The sequence below is a fragment of the Silene latifolia genome, chromosome 2 (assembly GCF_048544455.1).
Source record: "Silene latifolia isolate original U9 population chromosome 2, ASM4854445v1, whole genome shotgun sequence".
Lineage (NCBI taxonomy): Eukaryota > Viridiplantae > Streptophyta > Magnoliopsida > Caryophyllales > Caryophyllaceae > Silene > Silene latifolia.
The window spans coordinates 134,231,099-134,251,942 of NC_133527.1; positions in this window are offsets into that span (position 1 = coordinate 134,231,099).

Below are 20,844 nucleotides of genomic sequence, written 5' to 3' on the forward strand. Positions count from 1 at the left end.
CACTTAGTCACAAATCTTAAGAGACTTGTCATCATCAAAAAGGGGGAATTTGTTGGACCATATAGATATATGATTAAGTTTTGATAATGACAAGTGTATGCTTTACTTTATATACTCTTGCTTGTAATTGTTTGTTCAAGTCTTTGTTAGATTAACTTAGGTTTACAAGTTTAGCAAGTAATGTTATAGCTCTCTTAGCTATAACATTGAAGATTTATGAAGCGTCATTCAAGTCATGTTATAGCAGCTTGAGCTATAACATTAGAGGTTCTTAAGGCATCATAAGCAACTGTAACAAGTTTCGAGTATGATGATCATTCAAGCAAAAGGCTAGATCAAGTCTTTAACAAAGCTCAAGATGAAGAGCTTTTGGTCAAGATAAAGAGAAGATCCTTTACTGAAGATCTCCAGGAAGATTAGTTAGTATAGGTCTTCATCTAATGACGGTATCTTAAGATAAGAATATTGGGAAGTAAAGTTATAGCTATTTCACCTATAACTTTACTAACCAAACTTAAAGTTATAGCTGTTTCTACTATAACTTTAGGTAGCATTTTAAAGGCACGATTTTAATAGTTTTAAAATCATTTTTCAAAGAGTAAAATTCTCTTAAACATATTTCGAAATCTTTTGTATATAGTAGAGTTGAATTATGGGCTATTATAATTGGTGACTTGCATATTCCTATTGGTTAGTAAAACGACTTATGGGTCGTCATGCTACCTAGGGTTTGCTAGTCTATCTAATCTAACCCTAATCCAAGGAGATAGGTTTTATCCAAGATGGACACGGGCCTAGGGTTTCAGCCGTGAGCTGCAAACCATTGGGGCGTGTGAGGTTGTTGAGATTAAGTAAACTATCTAATCAAATCTAGCTTATATTTATATAAGATACTTTCCTATCTTTATAATATATGATTTGATTTGTTTATTTATCCTAACATCTTAAAGATATAGTTTTACTTGTTAAATAAGATTTACTTTTATCTTATTTACTTAAAACTAAATTATCTTGGATTAAATTTAGGGAAGAGATAAAAATTTATCTCTTATACCCTTGCCGCCTATCCCACGGCATTCTAGGGTTTCGTGCAAACCCTAGTACCCACTTCTACTATAAATACAATTGATCATTCTTCATTTATCCAAGCTTTTCGAAATATAAGAAACTTTGCAAAACATATTTGAGTTTAATTCTTAATTGTCTTATTGTTTTGTTTTAGAAAATATTTACGAAAAGTCGTGCTCTTCAAATTGCTTATCTTTCCTTAAGATTACGTCATAAGATAATAGTACTTCATATTGTTTCTTACTCGTTCAATTGTGTGAACACCTAGAAGAACAATCAAGTGCTTTCTTAGTAACTTAAGATAGTCAAATCGAATATCTAGTGATATTCAAATCGAGTTATAGTTAGAGTTAACTATACGAGTTGGGTTGATAATTTTGTAATCCGGAGTAAGGTACTAAAATTATTAATCGAGAATAGTGGACGTAGGCTTCGACGTGTGAAGCTGAACCACTTCAAATATCGTGTGTCTTTGCATTTTTCGTTTCAGTCATTTCATTCGTTCATAATCAATTAGTTAATTAGTTAAAGTTTAATCAATAAACTTTAAGTAATTAATTACCTTGATATAAAATAAAAAGTAGGCATAATTTTTAAATACTCAATTCACCCCCCCCCCCCTCGAGTATTTCGGGTGTGATAGACTCTTCAGATACCCTACATGCATTCTAAGTGATTGGGTAATTTGGAGCTAAGTGACGATGAAAAAGAAGTTGACGAAATTGAAACACGAGACGAGAATAAAAGCGAGAAAAAGAAAAAAGACACAACAGTGTTGGTAGAGATGTCAATTTCACCCGCATCCATCAAAACCCGATCCACCCGATCCTAAAAGATGGATGAAAACCCGATTTAAATGGATGATGGATGGATGACGGATGAAACGGATGATGGATGACGGATGGGTTGGATGAAGAAATTCCACCCGTCATCCACCCGCCATCCATCCATCACCCGATTTTATTATTTTTTATTAAATGTTTTTTACCTATAACACATTATTAAGATATAAAATATTTAAATTTTCATATTTTTCTACTCTGGATATAAATATTTTGTGAACCTATCCACTAGAAAGTTAAACTAAAATAATTATCTAACTTTATTTTTGTAGAGAAAAAAAAATCATCATTTTTTTTAACTTGAAATATATAAATACACAACACCCGTTTATCACCCGATCCACCCGTTTTATCCATGGATGATGGATGGATGGATGACGGATGATATGTTTCACGGATGACGAACTGGTTAGATGAGATTTTAAAAGGACGGATGGATGACAGACGAGGCTTCACCTGACCCGAACCCGATCCATTGACATCCCTAAGTGTTGGTTCCTCGATCGAGTAGCCCTGGGCTCGATCGAGGATTTTCTGTGCTCGATCGAGTGACATCAAGGCTCGATTGAGGCACCCCCCTGGCTGATGACGGTGTTTCAAAAATTAATTCTAAAGCAAAGGAAGCCGAGCCAATTACTATTGCACTACCTTTCCCGCATTAAAAAAAGTCTAAGCTGGACAAGCAGTTTGGAAGGTTTATGGAGGTAGTGAAGAACTTGCAGGTAAGTGTCCCTTTTACTGAGTTGATCACTCAAGTGCCGGCTTATGCGAAGTTCATGAAAGAAATATTGACAAGGAAGAGGTCCTTTGATGAGGTGGAGACCGTTACTTTTACTCACAAGTGCAGCGCCGTGTTGCAAGCTAATTCACCACCTAAGCTTAAGGATCCAGAGAGTTTTTCTATTCCTTGTCATATTGGTCATCTTGCTATCAGTAAAGCTCTTTGTTATTTAGGAGCTAGCGTTAGCGTCATGCCTTATTCCATCTGTAAGAAATTAAATATGGGTCAAATGACTGTTATTAATATGACTTTGCAGATGGCTGATCGCTCTATTAAACACTCATTGGGTGTGTTGGAGGATGTTCCCGTTCGAGCTGGGAAATTCTTCATTCCCGTTGATTTTGTTGTCTTAGATATGGCGGAAGACAACCAAATTCCTATCATCTTGGGTAGACCATTCCTTCACACAGCGGGGGCGGTTATAGATGTTAGAAGAGGGAGATTGACTTTAGCTGTGGGGGATGATACTATTGTTTTTAACTTGGGAAAAGCTTCAAAACATCCCATGATAGAAGAAACTTGTCATAGTATTGATATTGTTGATTTTACTATTGATGAGTGTCTTGCTATGCGTTTAAACAGGGATCCTCTAGAGATTGCCCTTGTTTCTGATTCAGCTGCTGAGACGGGTTCATGGAGTCAAGACGTGGATGAGATTGAGAAGTTGTTTACTGGAGAGGAATGCCCAAAGCAAAAGGTATATAGCTTAGGTAGCCCATCTAAGGTTACTGAGGTAAAGAAACCTGAACTCAAACCCCTTCCCTCTCATCTTAAGTATGAATATTTGGACGACTGTGAAATGAACCCAGTGATTGTCAATGCTAGCTTAACTAAAGGCCAACTTTCTGCTTTGTTGACTATTTTGAAAACTCGTAAAAAGGCCATTGGGTATAACATTGATGATTTACAAGGTATTAGTCCTGACTTTTGTATGCATCGTATTCACTTGGAAGAAGGCCACAAGCCTAGTGCACAAGGTCAAAGACGATTAAATCCTCTAATGCAGGAGGTGGTAAGGAAAGAGGTACAGAAATTACTTGATGCTGGCATTATTTTCTCTATATCTGATTCTAAGTGGGTCAGTCTTGTCCAAGTTGTGCCTAAGAAGGGAGGTACTACAGTAGTAAGGAATGATAAGAATGGATTAATTGTTACTAGACTTGTTACAGGTTGGAGGATGTGTATTGATTATAGGAAGTTGAACACAGCTACTAAGAAAGATCATTTCCCACTTCCTTATATTGATCAAATGTTAGAGAGATTAGCATGTCATAATTATTTCTGTTACCTAGATGGCTACTCCGATTTCTTTCAGATAGCCATTCATCCTGACGATTAGGAAAAGACTACTTTCACATGTCTATATGGTGTATTTGCTTATAGGAGAATGTCGTTTGGTTTATGTAATGCCCCAGCTACCTGATACGTGCATAATATATAGTCTTTTTAGCCTATTTCAGCACGTATTTCTATGCATTTTTATACTGTTTTTATGGTATTTTGCCTCGAATTGGCTACTTTGGTTCGTTTTGTCCATTTTGTAGAAATGAACGCGAAAGTAGTGGAATCGTACTCTTTTTGTCCTTTTTGCATGCATTTAGAGGAGACGGGATTTTCCAGAGTGAGATACTACGTTGGGAAGCGTCATGGCACGCATTACGAGGCAGTCGGTGACGGACTTGAGCTGAAATGAAGACTAAGGACTCGATCGAGCAGTTTTACCACTCGATCGAGTGGTTTTTACGTCCCAGGATGGTCGATCGAGTAGAATTCTACTCGATCCTTAAGCTGCAGAAAGACGAGTTACTCGATCGAGTAACTTTCTACTCGATCGAGTAGATGCTGCTGGAGGTTCACTCGATCGAGTGGTTTTATTCCACTCGATCGAGTGGTTTCGCTGTTATGGGCTTCTAATTAGCCCGTGTTATGTTTATTTCGCAAAACTTTATTGCTTTCCTATTTAAACCTACGTTAACTAGGTTATTAGAGAACTTTTTATCTATCTTTCAATTACTTCAAGCAGTTTACACATCAAAACTTTATTACGTTGTTTGTCCCTTCACTGTAACGTTGCTCTTTGGATTATTTTCACTCGGATTTGTGTTCTTTATGCCGGAATTCGCTTGATTGTAATTCCTTTCTCTTCTCTTAATAATAATTAATCATTCGTTTGCTTTAGTTGCTTGTTTACTTTGTTATTTCTTCTGCCCTAATTTCTCTTTTATGCATTTTGTTTGTTATTTCATAATGTTTACTGCTGGAAATCTATCTGCTGTTAGTTTAATTAGCGACATGAGTAGCTAAACCCCTTTCATGTTGGGATTAGAGGACCTGCGGTAGGAATGTGATGATGTAGTAAATGAAACAGATGAATTGATAGCGAGACTCTGTCACCATAGCAATTTAATTGTATTTATTCGACTTAGTTGAGTGCACGCTTCTGAGTCATCCTTTAATCTGGCTAAAATTAATCCTAGATCGAAAGATTGGACTAAATAGGCCTGCTATGAACAGTAGACTACCCTGACGGGAATGAAAGTTAAGTTAGTAGTATTTTAGGATAGAAAGTTGACCGAAAGGACCTTTCAACATCCGTCTTACATTAATTCGTCTGAGTCATTTACAGCTGAGTCACTGGACTGCCGTAGTGAACCGAAATCCTGACATGTCCCTCTCTATCTGATAGTTTAATCCTCAATTCTTGCTTTTACTGCTCTTGCTCTTTATTTCTCTTTCCCTTAAAACTTCGTAGTTTATAAAACAACTCAAACAACCCCCCCCCCCTCCATTTGTGACCAAATAGACGGACTTCTACAAATATCTTGCCTCCCTGTGGAGATCGACCTGACTTCCCTAGCTATATAGTTAGTTTAGTTAGTTTATTTTTGACAGGTACACGACAGACGTGTCAAATTTTGGCGCCGTTGCCGGGGAGGCAATTGCCCTATTTGTTTTCGTTCCATTTATTTTATCCGTGTTAGGGATTTTTTTATTCCTTGAGGCAGTTTTTATTCATTTTCTTTCAGTGTTGTTTATGCCCAGGTCAGACAGGTTTGAATTAGTTTCAGCTGATTCAGAGCCAAAGAGACTATTCAGGCATAGACTCCGTCTGCAGAGAAAATCACGAAAGGAAGACTTGAGTACTTTCGAGCCAGAGCTACATCACTCTCTTTTCGAGGAATATAGTCCGATTTCTACAGTAAAGATGCCAAAACTTTCTAGTCATTCAGTGCCTAAAGCCTCCTCTATTCCGAAAGGTTTCAATCTCCAGACTGAGGATGGGAATACATTTGACATCCGTCCTTCTTACATCAATCTGGTGGAGAGAAATATCTATAGAGGTGTGGCTGATGAAGACCCGAGGAAGCACATGGAGGTCTTTACAGACTATTGTTCTACTATCCCCGCCACTAAGGAGGTAACTCAAGATAAGATCAAGGAGGTTCTATTTCCTTTTTCTTTAGGATTCACTGGGAGAGGTGATCGACTTGACCGCACTCTTTGTTGGGGTTCTGATTGGGAGTCTCTTGCTCTTGCCTTTTACAAGAGATATTTCCCTCCACAGCGCACCAACCTGCTGAGGGCTAAGATTACCAGTTTCAGACAGGCTCCCGATGAAAGTTTCTATGAGGCGTGGTCGCGATTCAAGAAGTTGGTGAGGTCTATTTCTCACCATGGTTTTGACCCATGGTTTCTAGCTAATCAGTTCTACAATGGGCTGTATGACGACCAAAGAGCCATACTTGATGCGGCATCTAGTGGGAGATTCCAGAAAAACACCGATGATGATAAGGGATGGTCCCTCATTGAAGAGATGGCGAATTACAGTGCTGAGTATGGAAACCCGAGTAGAATTAATTTGTGCTCGTTTTCACGGTTTTTAATGCGGGTTAGGGTTTGCGGTTTTGAGCTCGAAAAATCGCTTGTTTTGCTTGTTCTTTGAAGATTAATTGCAGATTGTAGGTTCATTCCCATCAAGTAAGTGATTTCTACACCCTCTTTGCATTTTAATTTCGATTATTTTGAATTTTATGAGGTAAAATTGAAATTAGGGTTTGAATATCCATTGTTGGTCGAAATTTTCGACCTTAATTGTCTCTATTTGCCCTTAATTGTCTTACTTGATGATATATCCGCATTCCTCGTTGTTGTTGCATGATCAATTCGAATTTGCGCGAGATTTTCGCGATTAGGGTTGTTTTAGTCGAACTTTTCGACTGTCAGACGGGTTATATGCTGCCATGATTTAATTAACCTCAGTTGTTGTTAATTGTTGCTATCATTACCTTCTATCCCGTTCCCTACCGCTGTCTACACGCTGTTTTTCAAAATTTTTGAGGAACTGTTGGGAATTGTGTGCTGTAAGTCGAAATTTTCGACTGGTAGGGGTTTCACATGTTGTTTTGTTGGTTTTTCGTGTTGATTTTAGCCACTATTAGCCGCTGTTTCTTATCATACCCCTTACCCTCTGTATACAGGATGGATTCTAGCTCTTTACCCTCTACCAGTTCGTCCTCTAGTCCATCTCTGTCTGAGACAGTGGCCCCTGCTGTTGCCACTGTCTCCACTTTAGTGACTACCGCAGACCCAGTGTTTCTAGTTTCAGCTGCAGGTACAGTTTTTGCTCCAGCTAGCTCTGTTGCTAGCTCAGTTCAGGCTGCCACTTCCTCTACAACCACCACCACTGCTAGCACTGCTTCTAGTCTCTCTTCAGTGGTGGCCACAGCAGCCACTCCTTCTACACCAGCCACTGTTTTCACGTCTGTGGTGCACTCGCCAGCAGCCGCAGCTGACTTTAGGGCAACCCTGGTCCCTCACACCGTCACTGCACGGGCTGTAGCTTTGAGTTCCAGAGGCCGGGGTCGTAGACAGTCTCGAGCTACACCAGCTCCTGTTACCTCTACCTCTTACGCCCCCAGCACTTCTACCTCTGCCGCTGCTTCTACTTCTAGCATAGTTACGGTTCGAGGGGACACTTCCCTCGACCCTCACCCAGACTATCCGCAGGTACATTTTGTTAACGCTTTACATCGCAAGAAATTTTATAACCTGCTGCGCTGTGTGTTTGTACCTTCCCGATTTCTAGAGAAATCGGCACTTGTGAGACTCGGTATCTACGAGTCGGTTTGTGACTTACTACGGGGCACGGGGATGGCCGGACTCATCACTATGAGCGGCCGTACCTTTTTAGAGCTGGCCCTTGAGTTTCTCAGCTCTTTTACCTTCTCCTCAGGGGCACACGATGCTGAGCCCACTAGCTCTTCAGTGTCCTTCCGGTTGTTTAACCAGACTTTTCCGATGACCTTAGGGGAGTTTGGTAGGTTACTTGGCCTTACCTCTACGGGCGAGACTGCCCCACCTAGGAGGGTCTTCCGTCAGCTTTGGAGGACCCTGGCCTAGACCACTTTCAGGGAGCGAAAGCTCCAACAGGTCCACCTTCCCCCTGTCCGTTGTTTCCTTAGACTGATGGGGAGCACTATCTTTGGCCGAAAGGAGCCGAACAACATCACAAACACCGATCTCTCCATCCTGGGCGGTTACCTGAACATCGACTGTGAGGGTCCTTTTACCCTCAACATTGCCTACTTGACCGCCCAGTACCTTCAGAGCCAGGGGCTGAAGGAGACGGGAACCATTGCCTGCGGTGGCATAGCCACCATTATTGCCCGCTCCCTCATCCCCGTTTGGCCTCGTGACCTGCAGTACCTCGAGGGAGAGAGGCTACTGAGTCTGGATGCCATGCTTTCTCAGCATTGGCTTACCCCAGACTACCAGACTTGGAAGATTGACGGCTCCTTGTCTGTTGACTTACCTTGTGAGACTCTCCCCCGTCTAGAGCCCCTTCCTACTGTTGCTAGGGGCGCCCGTCTGCCACCACTGCCGGACTTTCTTCTTCCACTCCGACCTACTCCTGCTGCACCCGCCGCCAAGAAGCGGCGTCTTGAGACTGGAGAGGGGTCCACACCTTCAGGGAGTACCCAGCCTTCCACGGCTACTCTCATCCTGACCCCTACTCCCACTACTACTACTACCACTCCTACTCTCACTGCCACTGACCAGACACAGGCTCAGCCGGTCCTACCGGCTACTTTCGTACCACCTCCTCCCTTTGTGGCGCTCGCGGTCCTGGACCAAGGGGGCGCAGTTTACGGTTTGTTGCTTGAGGTTGTAGAGCGTCAGGCTCGTATGGAGAGGGACTTGGCTCTTGCTTTACACCCTCTGTACGAGTACCACTTGCGGCGACACCGTCCGATTCCAGAGGGTTGGCCACACCCTTCCTTCTACAGGTACCCACCTGAGGGGTACCTGGAGTCTGCTGATGAGGAGGAGGACGAGGACCCAGAGGTGGCAGTGGAGAGAGCTCACGCTGAGGAGCAGAGGAGGAGAGAGGAGGAGAGAGATCCGGAGTTCAGGGTGGAGGACATCCGTGACAGCGACGGCGACGACGACGACGAGTAGCTACTGGTCTACTCACTTCCCCAGTTTTCTGGCTGGTTTGGGGAAGTTCGTATCTTGTATGTATCTCTTACTCTTTTATTTTGTCTCCTTTTTCTTTATTGTTTTTATTTATTTATTGGTTGTATATTTCCGTTCCCCTGTATATATCTGCTGGTGTATGCTGGAGGACAACGAGGGCGTTATCCGTTTTGGTTTGGGGAGAGTATTGCATCCTTTTGAGTCTGCATTTGCATTTGTTTTGCATTCACGTTTATTTTTCAGTATGCATTGTTGTTTATTTTCATAAAAATCAAAAATCTCAAAAAATTAGAAAAATTTCACAAAAATAAAAAAAAATCACGTTTACTTTTGCATATAGGTTGAGTCGGAACGGTAGATTTTCGTGATGATAATGCACTGTAACTTGTCATTTTACTTGAGCCTTGCACTTCTTTATTGATAGTTATTAGCTTTGTCATACGCATAGTCTACGAGTTTCTGTTCAAATATAGCTAACTGTTTAGACTTGACCTGATAAATCAGCAAACTACTTGAAAAATTCTGAGTTTTAGAGCCTTATAACTGGTGACATTCATGACCGGTTGATTTAGGAATTGAGAGTAGTACTCCTTGCATAGCATGTTTATCATTTTTGCACTTTTATGACATTCAATTTCTCGTCAAATGCACATATTCGGGTTTGTGGTTGGTGTCACATGCAGGGAGGTGCTTGCAAAATTCCCTTTCCTTATATTTTTTTCACCCATTTAGCTCCACATAAGCCAAAATTTGCCTTTTTGACCCATCAGCTACATCCCAAACTAAGCCTGCCTAGTCAAGCTAGTTAGTATGTTCTCTTGTGGTATGTTTTTCCGTTGCAGTTTGGCCCGTATTCCTTGTATGGAGTTGGCGTAAGTATAGAGGAAGGAGGAAAAGAGAAAAAAAAGAGAATTGAAAAAAAAGAAAGAAAAACGTGAAAGTGGAAGAAAGAAAAAGAAAAAAAAAATGAAAAAATGAAAAAAAAAAAAAAAAGAAAGAGGCTGGAAACGTGAGAATAAGAAGAGAAAAAGAAAAAGAAAAAAAAGTTGATTTGTTTCAGTTAGTTTATTCAGACGGTGTTAAGAAAGGAAAGTTTGTGACCGTCTGACTCCTCCGTTCTATCCCAAATTTTTGAGGAGATTGTGTTTGAGTTTAGTGAGTTGTGTGCCAAATGAAGGGTGATACGTGCCTTTTATATAGTCTTTTTGGCCTATTTCAGCACGTATTTCTATGCATTTCTATGCTATTTTTATGGTATTTTGCCCCGAATTGGCTACTTTGGTGTATTTTGTCCTTTTTGTAGGAATGATCGCGAAAGTGGTGGAACCATGTTCCTTTTTGCCCTTTTTGCATGCATTTAGAGGAGACGGGATTGTCCCAGAGTAGAGTACCGCACTTGGAAGCGTCGTGGCACGTATTACGAGGCACTTGGGTGAAGTCGTGAGCTGAATTGAAGATACAAGTGCTCGATCGAGTTGTTTGCTGGTCGATCGAGTGGTTTCTAGCCTCCCATATGCTCGATCGAGCTATTCCTTACTCGATCGAGTAAGCTGCACATGACCAAGTCCTCGATCGAGTTACCTGCTGGTCGATCGAGGGACTTCTGCTGAGATGATGGTCGATCTTGTGGTTTCACCAACTCGATCGAGAGGTTTTCGACATTATGGGCTTTAATCAGTCCATGTTTTACTTTTCCGCATAAACTCTTGGTTGTTTTGGCTATTTAACCTATGATTTACTAGGTTAATAGCATCTCTTTTTCCATCTAAGCTTTTACATTAGAAAACTACTGCTACTTTCCTACGTTGCTTTTACAAACGACTGCTACTCTTACTTTCGGGATTGCTTCATTGAATTTCGTGTTCTTTACGCCGGAATTTGCTTGGATTGTAATCTCCTCTCTTCCCTTAATAATAATTAACCTTCTTGTTGCATTAATTCCTTGCTTGCTTTATTTATTCTCTTGCCCTAATTTATCGTTATTGCATTTTATCGTTCATTTTATTATGTCATCTGCTGGGAAATTGTTTGCTGTTAGTTTTATTAAGAATATGAGTAGCTAAACCCCTTCATGTTGGGATTAGGGAATCTGCGGTAGAAAATGACGATGTAGTGAATGAATTAGATGAACTGATAAGAGACTATGTCACTATAGCAATTTAACTGTAATTCCCGACCTAGTTGAGTGCACGCTTCTATGTCACCCATTAAACTGGCTACAATTAATCCTGGATCGAAAGATTGGACTAAATAGGCCTGCTATAAACAGTAGACTGCCCTAATGAGGACGAAAGTTAAGTTAGTGGTTTTTTAGGGTAGGAAGTGGACCGAAAGGACCTTCTAACATCCGTCTCACATTAGTTCGTCTGAGCCATTCACTGCTGAGTTGTTGGATTACCGTAGTGAACCGAATTCCCGACATGTCCCTCTCTTATTGATAGTTTTAAATCATTTTCCTGCTTTTACTGCTCTCTACTTTATTTCTCTTTCCTTTCAACTCCGTAGTTTAGGAACCAAAATTCAATCCAACACCAATTGTTACCATAGGATTAGAATAGACAGCTATAATTGCGTTTCCTCCCTGTGGATTCGATACTCGACTGCCTCTACTACATTTTAGTTGAGACCGTTAGGTTTTATTTTTGACAGGTACGCGACAGACGTGTCAAATTTTGGCGCCGTTGTCGGGGAGGCAATTGTTCAATTTATTAGTTGTTTCGTTTTTATCCTTTTTCGGTCTAAGGGACACCAGTTCCTTGGACTATTCTCATTTGTGTTGTAGTTTCTTCTTATGCGCAGGTCGCAGGGTGGTCCACTACTACCTTTTGATCCCGAGATTGAGAGATCTCTGCACGTAAAAAGGAGACTATTTCAAGAACAACAGGCAGAGGAAGAGCCTAGTTCTCGTGGTAGCTTTTACGAGAACGAGCTTTTCGAGGAGAATCCACCGTCTTCTCCAATTTCCAATTAATCAGTTGAATCTATTACTTTCCCAGATTTTCCCGAAATGGCTGAGGAAGCAACCATTGCTAGTCACTCCGAGCCCACGGCTGACAATCTCTATAAGGGGTTCGAATTACCGGGAGATGCTAGGAAGTTCGAGCCAAAGCCTGCATACATTAATATGGTCGAGAAAAATCGGTTCGGGAGCTGCAATCAAGATGCAAACTCAAAGATATGGAGACCTTCATTGATTATCGCTGCTCCATACCTCCTCCCGTTGGCGTGACAATGGATCGGATAAAAGAAACCATGTTCATCTTCTCACTCCGCGATCTTTGCAAGGGAGTGGTACAGGGATTTGGACCGAGTTGCTCACGGCATAACGGATTGGAATTCGCTAGCATTGGCGTTTTATAAGAAGTACTTCTCTGCTTCGAGAACCATCGCCATTAGAGCTCAGATAACAAGTTTCAAACAAGGGCCTGACCAGAACTTCCACGAGGCATGGCTTCGATTTAAGAAACTAGTGCGAACCATATCGCATCATGGTTTCGAAAAATGGAGTTTGTGCAACCATTTTTACAATGGTTTATATGACGATCAGAGGGCTATTTTAGATGCTGCAGCCAATGGTCGATTTGCTGACAACTTGGGAGCGACCAAGGGATGGAAGATCATAGATGATTTAGCCACTCATAGGGCTGAATATGGGAATTCAAGAGGAAACCAAAGGAGAGCCGCTGAATCCTCTTCAGTAGCCGCATTAGAAGCCCTTACCGCGAGGTTTGACAAGTATGAACTAGGGGGAGCTCTCAAGGGAGGGATGTACCAGGTTAATGCTATGACAGACGGTCCTTTCGTCTGTACAAGGTGTGGGGGAGATGGACATGTCTCTGATTATTATCCTAGTCATTATGAGCAATGTGCTGCCTTTCAACATTACAGGCAAAACAACTCTCATTACGAGCCGAATATCCACCCCAATTTGAGGTGGAGTAGCCAGAACGTACTCAACCCCACCGCCCCTCCAAATCAACCGCAACAGCCATATATTCCTCCACACCAGAAGCAACAAGGCTATCAGAAGCCTCCGTCTTTCAACCCTCCTAACCAAGGTGCTTCGTCATCTAGTGGGGTGAGTGAGATGGGTGAGTTAAAGTCCATGATGCAGTCCATTGCAAAGCAATTACAACAGAAGGACACGGCATTCAAGGCACTAGAGACTCAAGTTGCCCAACTGGCTGAAAATCAATCTTCAAGGAAGCCCGGTCATTTACCGACTCAAAATGACAAGAACCCAAATGAGACGGTACATTTGATAGAATTGAGAAGCGGTCTTTCTTATGAGGGACTGGAAGTACAGCAATCAGACCCGAGGGAAGCTGTCGCTGATGATGAACAGTATTCTGGCGTGAATAAGGAGCTGTCAGACAAGAAACAGCTCGATCGAGAGCCTATTGATGCTCAATCGAGTGGAAATGGTGAAGAAGCTGGTCGATCGAGTGGAATTCCTGCTCGATCGAGTGAAGCAGATGGTAAGTTTGCTCGATCGACTGGTTTTAAAGAAGAAACTGCTCGATCGAGTGGAGAAGTTGTTCGATCGAGCAGTATTGATGACGGGAAGTTTATTCGAGAGCCTGCTAGTGCTCGTTTAAGCGAGAAATCACCGGAAAGACCTCGTTCGAGAGGTAAGAGGCGTCCAAGGGATACCGAACTTGCACCAGAAGACACTTTGGAAGCGAGAAACAAGGGACTCGAGATACCAATCACGGTTCCCTTCCCGAGGCGGCTGCAGAATACCAAGGATAATCAACAGTTTGGCAAATTTGTTGAGCTCTTGAAGAGTTTGGAAGTCTCCGTGCCGTTCACTGAATTGCTGACTAAGGTACCCTCTTATTTAAGATTTATGAAAGAAATTTTAGCACGTAAGAGGACTATAAATGACAGTGAGACCGTAGCTTTGACTGAGATGGGGTCAGCCCTATTTCAAAATAAGTTACCCCCTAAGCAATCAGACCCGGGTAGTTTTTCGATTCCGTGTCACATCGGTTTGCAGTTGATTGATAATGCGCTATGCGACCTAGGCGCTAGCGTAAGTGTCTTACCTTTGTCTCTGGCTAAGAGACTTGGTTTGACAAAACTGAGTTGCACCAACATGACTGTCCAAATGGCCGACCGTAGTCTATCACGGCCATTAGGTATAGTAGAAGACGTACCTGTCCAGATCGGGAAGTTCTTTATTCCCGTCGATTTTGTTGTCTTAGATATCCCTGAAGATGCACACACCCCTATTATTTTAGGGAGACCATTTCTATCCACTGCCCGTGCAGTGATAGACGTCAGTGGGAAGACTTTGACATTTCAGGTAGGGGATGAGGAGCTGATTTTTCATCACCCAAGTTCCGGAGAGCTCCCATGCAAGTTCAGCCTTGCAATGCTCTTTCTTCTATTGTCCCTGTTGTTGACGCTCCAGATGAAAATTTGGAGAATATTGCTGTTATTGTTAACCCTCCGCCTCAGATTGAGAGCAAGAAGGAGGCAAGCTCGTCTGTTGTCCTTACTGCAGGTACAGATGAAAGCAAGGATGGGACTGTCAAAGGAAGTGGTGTGGCCAATATCAATCAAAGTGGCAGCAAGGATGCCAAAGAAGATGACAGAGGAGCGAGAACGAAGAAAGTTCGAACCTACATAGATTGGAACTACATTCCTCCTACTGTCGCAAATGGTGATTCAAGTTCATGGAAGATGAAGAGGTCGGTCAGTATCGCTGAGGTGACGTCCTCTAGTCAGAAGCCCATCAAGGGGCTACTGAAAGCTGATGGGAATTAAACGGGGAAATGCCCCGTGTAACAAATTGTAATAGATATTTGTTTGAATTTCTTGACTTTGTTTATTACGTTTTTTTTAATTAGGACAATTAGTTTAGACAATTCTTTAGCTTAGACTAAGACTATAGACTGTGTTTTCTGCGTATTTGGTATTTTGGGATGTGTTTGGATGTGTTTTATGCAGGTTTGGGGAAGTTTCACGCAATCCGAGGAAGAAAGGACGAAATCCAAAGAGTCTACAAGAAGAAGTCCTCGATCGAGTACTTTTTGTACTTGATCGAGTAGAAATTGGGTCGATCGAGCCGTCTAGGTACTCGATCGAGAAAAGCCAAAGAGGAACAGGTCGATCGAGAGGATTCTTACTCGATCGAGCAAATGGGACATCAAAAGTCCTCGATCGAGTGACTAAAACCACTCGATCGAGTGAAATGAACAGTGGACACGGGAGTTTTCTTTCTTAAAACTCTTATTTTCCTAATTCTATTTCATTTCACCCTAATTTCGTCTAACCCCCTCCTTAATGTGCGATTGATTTCACCCCCAAATCCCTGCATTTCTTGCCCAATCTCCAAATCCGCCACCTACAATCCCTTCATAGCTAATTAATCTTCAATAGCCCCTTGTTTTCCCCTCTATTTGTGTTCATCTTCACTGTTTTTAAAGGGAATTAGGGTTTGCGGTTTTTTTCGACTGAAAAAACCGCTTTTCTTTGCTTGATTCTTGAAGATTAATTGCTTATTGTAGGTCCTTTATCATCAAGTAAGTGTTTCCTCCTTCCCCTTGTATTTTAATTCCACCTATTTTGATCTTTTGGGGGAAACTGAATTAGGGCTCGAAAAATCCATGTCTAGTCGAATTTTTTTTCGATTTAATTGTGTTTATATGCCCTTAATTAGCTTGTTGATGATCTTATCCCAATCCCTCACTGTTTTTGCTTGTTAATTCGAATTTTGCGCGAGATTTCCGCGATTAGGGCCTGTAAGTCGACATATGTCGACTGTCAGACGGTCTTTTCTGTTGCCTTGCTTGCTTAACTTCAGTTCTTTCCTACTATTTGCTGTTGTTAACTGCTGTTTACCGTCCCCTATCGCCATTACTTAATGTGAATTATTGGGAAATCTCGTACTGTGAGTAGAAATCTTCGACTGCTAGGAGTCTTACATGCTCCCATATGTGGTTTTCATGCTGTGTTAGCCCCTTTAGCAGTCATTATTTTATCATATCACCACCACCACTCACATGCTGCTTTTCGAATTTGTTGAGGATTGTTGGATTTTATATGCTGGAAGTCGAATTTTTCGACTGATAGGGCCATCTTTTGCTGTCACATGCTGGTTAACGCTTCATTTTAGCCACGGTTAGCAGCCATTCTTTCTTATTAAGCCCTTTATTTGATTGCAGGATGGATGCTAGTTCTTTGCCTTCTGCGAGTTCATCCTCCAGCCCTTCTTCGAGCGAGCCAGTGGTCCCTGCTGTTGCCACTAGCTCCACCCCAGTCACCACTGCAGCACCGGTTCTCCTTGTTTCAGCTGCAGGGACAGTTTACACCGCAGCCAGCTCAGCCGGGAGCTCAGTTCAGGCTACACCAGCCACCACTCCTGCCAGGCCCTTCTCCATGCTGGACAGAGGACTCACCCCTCGTTTCCCGCAGCCTGTTATGGTGCCACCGAGGCCGAACCAAAGAGGGCTAGCCGATTAGCCATCACTTCCACCCTTCGAGGTCATTGTTACGGAGAGGGCACTCTCACACCTTTACCAAAGATGCCCACGGTACGTTTCACTTCAGAGGCTCACCGGACTCGGTTAGCCGCTTTACTTCATTGCCCTCTCTCCCCCACCCGTTTCCTTGCGCGGACTGACCTAGAGACCTTAGGAATTTATGAGGAGGTCTGTAGTTTGTTGAACGGGACGGGTATGTCGGGTCTGATTACCATGCAGGAAGCTACTATTCGTACCTCTACATACGAGTTTTTCAGCTCCTATTCTTTTGACACCGACTCTTACGATGCTGACCACTCCAGTTCTTGCATTCACTTTCGACTCCGCAATGAGTCGCACCACTGGACTTTGGCCAGGTTTGGGCAGGTTTTAGGCCTAGTTAGTGACGGTCCCACCGACCCACCTTGAGACCTCCTTCAGCCACTTTGGGCTGCGCTTTCTCACACCCCCTTTCCTTCACGGAAGGGAGCTCACGTTCACTTACCTGCCCCCCGTTACTACTTGCGTCTAATAGGAGAGACCATCTTTGGGCGACCTGAGCCCAATAACGTGACCAACACTGAGCTAGCGATTCTCGCGGGGTACCTCAACATTGACTACGGTACCCCGTTTGTTCTAAACATTGCCTATCTAGTAGCTCGGATTGGAACGGAATTGGGACTCGGTCAAGACCGTGTTTGTCTGCGGCGGGCTAGTGACTAGGATTGCCCGCCACCTTTACCCCACTGAGCCTGGACTTACTGCACCTGATAGGATGGTTTACCTTGACCTGGGTGCCATGGCTGACTTCGCCTGGTTCCCAAAGGCGAAGGGGAGCGCGAGGACGTGGAAGATTTGTGGCTCCACGTCTGTTACCTTGTCGTGCTCTACCCTTCCTCCACTCTTACCGCTCCCGTCTGCTGCTGAGGGAGCGAGGCCACCTCCACCTACCTACCACCTCACCCTTACTCCTACTTCTTCTTCTAGGAAGAGGAAGCGGGAGGTCGGAGCATCTTCTAGCTCTCAGGCTCAGACTCAGGCCCAGGCTGGACCGACCCTCACGCCTACGCCTACACCCGCACAGACTCCTACTCTTCCTCCACTTGACCCTCCTTCTGGTTCGGCTTTGCCGGCCAATTTTGTTTGCCCTCCTGTTTTAGGGGCGCCCGAGGTCATGGACCAAGGGCGTCGTGATGCCTTGCTTTTGGATATGTGCAGGTACATTACTGAGATGCGACGGGATATGGCTTTGGCCGTATTCCCGCTCTACGAGTACCATATCCGAGCCGGCCAACCGATTCCAGAGGGGTGGCCGCATCCCTCCTTCTACCGATACCCAGCGGACGGGTACCCTCCACTTCCTTCTGACTCAGAGGAGGAGGAGGAGGAGGAGACACCGGTAGCACGAGAGGTGCGGTTGCGGGGCGAGCAGCAAGACAAAGCAGCCGCCAGAGGAGGAGAGGGTTCCCCCGTTTACACCGACTGCGGAGGACTTGGCTGGAGGTGACGACTAGAGGTCCCCCTTGTTTGTTGCTGGTTTGGGGAGACCGTTTTGTTGAGTCAGAGTGCCAGAGAGACGGCGACGACGACGAGTAGCTACTGGTCTACTCACTTCCCCAGTTTTCTGGCTGGTTTGGGGAAGTTCGTGTTTTGTATGTTCTCTTACTCTTTTTATTTCGTCTCCTTTATTTTTCTTTTATTGGTTGTATACTCCCATCCCCCATTTTTCTGCTGGTGTATGCTGGAGGACAACGAGGGCGTTGTCCGTTTTGGTTTGGGGAGGGTATTGCATCCTTTTGAGTCTGCATCTGCATTTGTTTTGCATTCACGTTTAATTTTTCAGTTTGCATTTGTTGTTTATTTTCATAAAAATCAAAAATCCAAAAAAAAATAGAAAATTCAAAAAATTCAAAAAATTTTCACGTTTATTTTTGTATCTAGGTTGAGTCGGAACGGTAGATTTCCATGATGACAATGCACTATAACTTGTCAATTTACTTGAGCCTTGCACTTCCGTTGATAGTTTTTAGCTTTGTCATACGCATAATCTACGAATTTCTGTTCAAATAATAGCTGACTGTTTAGACTTGACCTATAAACTGGCAAACTACTTAAAAATTCTGAGTTTTTAGAGCCATAACTGGTGCCATTCATGACCAGTTCATTAGGAATTTTGAGAGTAGTACTCCTTGCATAGCATGTTCATCTCATTTGCACATTTATGGCATTCAATTTCTCGTCAAATGCACATATTCGGGTTTGTGGTTGGTGTCATATGCAGGGAGGGTCTTGCAAATTCCCCTTTCTTTACATCTTTCACCCATTTAGCTCCACTTTAGCCAAAACTTGCCTTTTTGACCCATTAGCTACATTCCAAACTAAGCCTGCCTAGTCAAGCTAGTTAGTTTGTCCTCTTGTGGTATGTTTTCCATTGCAGTTTGGTCTGTCATTCTTGTCGGAGTTGGTGTCTGTATTAAGGAAGGAGGAAAGAAAGAAAAAAGTATTGAAAAAGAAAAAAAGAAGGAAAACGTGAAAGAAAGAAAAAAAAATGAAAAACAGGAAAAAAGAGAGCTGGAACGAAAAAAAAAAGAAAGAAAGAAAAATTATGAAAAAGTTGTATCCTCTTGTCAGAGTTGAGAAGATGTTCGAAGATGTACAATCGAAAAGGGTTGTTGTTTCAGTTAGTATTTTCAGACGGTGTTTAAAAAGGGAATTTTGTGACCGTCTGACTCCTCCACTCTTATTCTATATTTTTTGAGGAGATTGTGTTTGAGTCTAGTGAGTTTTGTGCCAATTGAAGGGCACTTGTGTTTAGTCTTTCAGTCAGTTGAGATCCGGATGGTTTATTATGGTCCTGTTAGGAACTAGCTTGACGCTTTTACCTCCACATTTCCATAACTTGTTTTGCCTTTTCTCACCTGAACCTCACTATTCCCATATTATTTGCAAATCCTCGGCTGTGACGGACATTATTGGTTGGAGTGTGTGCATTAGTACTTGAATTGTCTTTCATTTTTGTTGCATGCATGCTATGTAGGTCGCAGTTAGGTGAGTGACTGTCTTTTCTTCTCTCTTTTACATATAACATTTGCCCTTTGCTTCATGAGAGAAGAGTGACCACGTGAGAGTCCAGTTTTGTTGGTCTTGCAAGGTCGATAGGTCGACTTTATTTACGAACACTTATAATTCGTTTGCGTATTGACTGCTTAGCTTTAACTGTTGATTTTCGTTGCATTAAATTGGTTCAAGTAGACAAGTTAAGCTAGCTCTAAGTTATCATTTCCGTTCCATTAGTTTAGTTTTGAGTTTACTCGAGGGCGAGTAAAGGTTTGGTTTGGGGAGATTTGATATGTGCCTTTTATATAGTCTTTTTGGCCTATTTCAGCACGTATTTCTATGCATTTCTATGCTATTTTTATGGTATTTTGCCCCGAATTGGCTACTTTGGTGTATTTTGTCCTTTTTGTAGGAATGATCGCGAAAGTGGTGGAACCATGTTCCTTTTTGCCCTTTTTGCATGCATTTAGAGGAGACGGGATTGTCCCAGAGTAGAGTACCGCACTTGGAAGCGTCGTGGCACGCATTACGAGGCACTTGGGTGAAGACGTGAGCTGAATTGAAGATACAAGTGCTCGATCGAGTTGTTTGCTGGTCGATCGAGTGGTTTCTAGCCTCCCATATGCTCGATCGAGCTATTCCTTACTCGATCGAGTAAGCTGCACATGACCAAGTCCTCGATCGAGTTACCTGCTGGTCGATCGAGGGACTTCTGCTGAGATGATGGTCGATCGAGTGGTTTCACCAACTCGATCGAGAGGTTTTCGACATTATGGGCTTTAATCAGTCCATGTTTTACTTTTCCGCATAAACTCTTGGTTGTTTTGGCTATTTAACCTATGATTTACTAGGTTAATAGCATCTCTTTTTCCATCTAAGCTTTTACATTAGAAAACTACTGCTACTTTCCTACGTTGCTTTTACAAACGACTGCTACTCTTACTTTCGGGATTGCTTCATTGAATTTCGTGTTCTTTACGCCGGAATTTGCTTGGATTGTAATCTCCTCTCTTCCCTTAATAATAATTAACCTTCTTGTTGCATTAATTCCTTGCTTGCTTTATTTATTCTCTTGCCCTAATTTATCGTTATTGCATTTTATCGTTCATTTTATTATGTCATCTGCTGGGAAATTGTTTGCTGTTAGTTT